The sequence below is a fragment of the Rhinopithecus bieti genome, unplaced genomic scaffold (genome assembly GCF_001698545.2).
Source record: "Rhinopithecus bieti isolate Rb0 unplaced genomic scaffold, ASM169854v2 scaffold_2254, whole genome shotgun sequence".
NCBI lineage: Eukaryota > Metazoa > Chordata > Mammalia > Primates > Cercopithecidae > Rhinopithecus > Rhinopithecus bieti.
Window position 1 is genome coordinate 2281055 of NW_016803982.1, and position 3379 is coordinate 2284433.

Here is a 3379-nt window from a genome sequence, read left to right on the forward strand (position 1 = left end):
AAATATAAACTATTTGGAATATATTTATTCTACTAAAATTTGACATTTTTAGTACTTCCTACATATCAAGTTAAATGTGTAAATGTGGGGGGGGGGGTTGTTTTGTTTTCTTGTCTTGTTTTTTGTGGGTTTTTTTTTTTTTTGTTTTTTTGTTTTGTTTTGTTTTGTTTTGTTTGAGACAGAGTCTTACTCTCTCACCCAGGCTGGAGTGCAGTGGCGCAATCTCGGTTCACTTCAACCTCCATCTCCTGGGTTTAAACAATTCTCCTGCCTCAACCTGCCAAGTAGCTGAGATTACAGGCACACACTACCACACCTGGCTAATTTTTGTATTTTACTAGAGAAGAGGTTTCACCATGTTGGCCAGGCTGGTCTTGAACTCTTGACCTCAAGTGATTCACCCGCCTCAGTTTCCCAAAGTGCTGGGATTACAGGCATGAGCCACTGCGCCCAGTCAAATGTGTTTTGATATATTAGTATTATTCTTGTCCTACAGCACAATGTGGAAAATGTTATTGCCATTATGCAGATGAGAAAATGCAGGCCACAAAACTTTCCCAACGCTCCCAAAGTCATCCAGCAAGAAGTACCAGAATCAAAATCTTCTTATCCTTGCCAAAAAAAAAAAAAAAAAAAAAAAAAAAGAAAGAAAGAAAACATAAATAAAAGTGGAACAATAAGAATAATAAAAAAGAGTGAGGGAGACAGAGAGAATCTGGAGGCACAATAAGAAGAAACCTAAATCTAATTTATCTCACTTTGAATAAAGGACAATTTGTAAAATTTAGCAGTAAAGACTGTAATATGCTTGAAATTTAATAGACTTGGGAGATGTAATAAGAACAGCCTTTTTTGCAAGTGTTTATTTTCTAATAAACAGGAATCAGGAAATTTGCCTCTGGGCAGTTTTTCCCCACAACTAATAATTGAAAATATGAAGTTAGCAAACAATTCTTTTACAGCAAACATTGCTCTTTTATTCAATTGTTCATGAAAGAGAAATATCTATTGATTTCCATCTATGTGCCAGGCATTGTGCACTCCATTTGCCAGGCATGCAGTTTAGAGCCAGACAGTCTGGTATCTGAGCTTTAAAGGCCAAGAATCAAGTGTTTATGTCTGGCATGTTGTAATTAATTAAACCATTTTCATGCAATAATTGCAGGGTCTCAGAATACAACGCATTTGGTGACAAGCTCACTGGATTCAAAGAGACGTTGCTGTGGGATTTCTGCAAGACCAGAGTCTTAGAGGAGACGGTGCCCAAGTCTAACTTGTTCACTCTTGGAATGCCGGGCACCAAACATGGTGCCTGGTCCACTGCAGACAGTTGGTTCTTCCCATGTGCCATGCATTTGACTCTCTTAGGGAACTCCTTTAAAACAGAGGTATCAAGCACCCGCTCCTCCCCAGAAGATGCTCATCCTGTTGGTGGAAACAGGACCATGATGAGATTTGTTTGTATTCTCCATGGGTGAATTTTTTTTTTTTTTTTTTTTTTTTTTTTTTTTTTTTTTGAGATTGAGTCTCACTCTGTTGCCAGGCTGGAGTGCAGTGGCATGATCTTGGCTCACTGAAAACTCTGCTTCCCGGTTCAAGTCATTCTCCTTCCTCAGCCTCCTGAGTGGCTGGGACTACAGGCACGTGCCACCATGCCCAGCTAATTTTTGTATTTTTAGGAGAGATGGGGTTTCACCATGTTGGCCAGGATGGCCTTGATCTCTTGACCTTATGATCCGCCCACCTCACCCTCCCAAAGTGCTGGGATTACAGGCGTGAGCCACCGCCCCTGGCTATACATACCCAGTGACAAGAACCACTCAATGTGAGCTTTATGTGTATTTTTCAATGTATAAAAAAGTAAATCAGGCCAGGCATGGTGGTTCACACCTGTAATCCTAGAACTTTGGAAGGCCAAGGAGAAGATTGCTTGAGCCCAGGAGTTCTAGGCTGCAGTGAGCTATGATCTTGCTGCTGCACTCCAGCCTAGGTGACAGAGTGAGATCCTATCTCTAAAAACAAACAAACAAGAAAGAGTGAACTAGCATTATTAACATAGGTAGATACTATACTTTTAAAAACCATGTGGCACCCTAATGGGTATAAATTCTAAAGCAAGAAAGGGATAGGAGGAAGTGTTGGATTAACATTATGTGTAGGGGCAATATATACTATAATAGGATAAAAATCCTACTAGAAGAGGGAAGGAACATGGAATCTCTTAGGGTGAACATGAGGACCTTTTTTAACACCTAAAATAAAAGTTTAAAATAACATTTTTTTGGCTATGATTAAAAAGTCAAAAAAAAAAAGTAAACAAACAGATGCTGACAACGTTGTGGAGAAAAAGTAATGATTATGTCCTGTTGCAGGCAGGGGTGTAAATTAGTTCAACCATTGTGGAAGACAGTGTGGTAATTCCTCAAAGACCTAAAGACAGAAATATCATTCGACCCAGCAATCCCATTACCAGCTATACACTGAAAGGAATATAAATGATTCTATTATAAAGACACATGCATGTGTATGTTCACCGCAGCACTGTTCACAATAGCAAAGACATGGAATCAACCTAAATGCCCATCAATGGTAGACTGGATAAAGAAAACATGGTACATACACACCATGGAAGACTATGCAGCCACAAAAAAAGAATGAGGTCATGTCATTTGCAGGGATATGGATAGAGCTAGAGGCAACTATTCCTCACAAACTAATGCAGTAACAGAAAACCAAACACTGCATGTTCTCACTTATAAGTGGGATTTAAATGCTGAGAACACATGGACACATAGAGAGGAACAACACACACTGGGGCCTATTAGAGGGTGGAGGGTGGGAAGAGGGAGATGATCAGGAAAAATAACCAATGGGTACTAGGCTTACTACCTGGGTGATGAAATAATCTGTACAACAAACCCCCATGACACAAGTTGACCTGTGTAACAAACCTGCACATGTACCCCTGAACTTAAAACTTAAACAAAACATTTCTTAGACCCCTATAGTATAGGTAGCATTTATATTTATTTTCTTTGTATTAATAGATAAAAACATACCTCTATGAATTTGATAATGCCTTTAATTGATTTGACTTATATTAATCTTAAGTGTCTACTTACATTTTTAAAATACTAACTCATACATGTGCAAGACATTATTTATTCAGCCTGCAGATACTGCTTAGTAGGCACGTGGACTCAAGAAGAAACGCATGATGCACATGGTCTGCATGTCACAAACCATAGACATAGACCATCTAACTAGTAGTAAGACTAGAAGGAAATTTTTCAACATGAGGAAGAGGCAAAATTAGACTCTTTAGTGGTAAGGAACATTTTAAATTTCTGTGTAGTGGCAAAATAATTCACCAGGACCA

General features: G+C 38.8%; 1 long non-coding RNA gene across 1 annotated transcript in view; it reads left to right on the forward strand.

Annotated features, from left to right (window-relative positions):
- LOC108521471 (uncharacterized) overlaps positions 1–619 on the forward strand; it is a 5143-nt gene extending 4524 nt beyond the window's left edge. The window contains exon 3 of the long non-coding RNA XR_001883200.1: positions 530–619. This is a non-coding gene — a long non-coding RNA (uncharacterized LOC108521471). The remainder of the gene's footprint in view (positions 1–529) is intronic.
- The last annotated feature ends 2760 nt before the right edge of the window (positions 620–3379 follow it).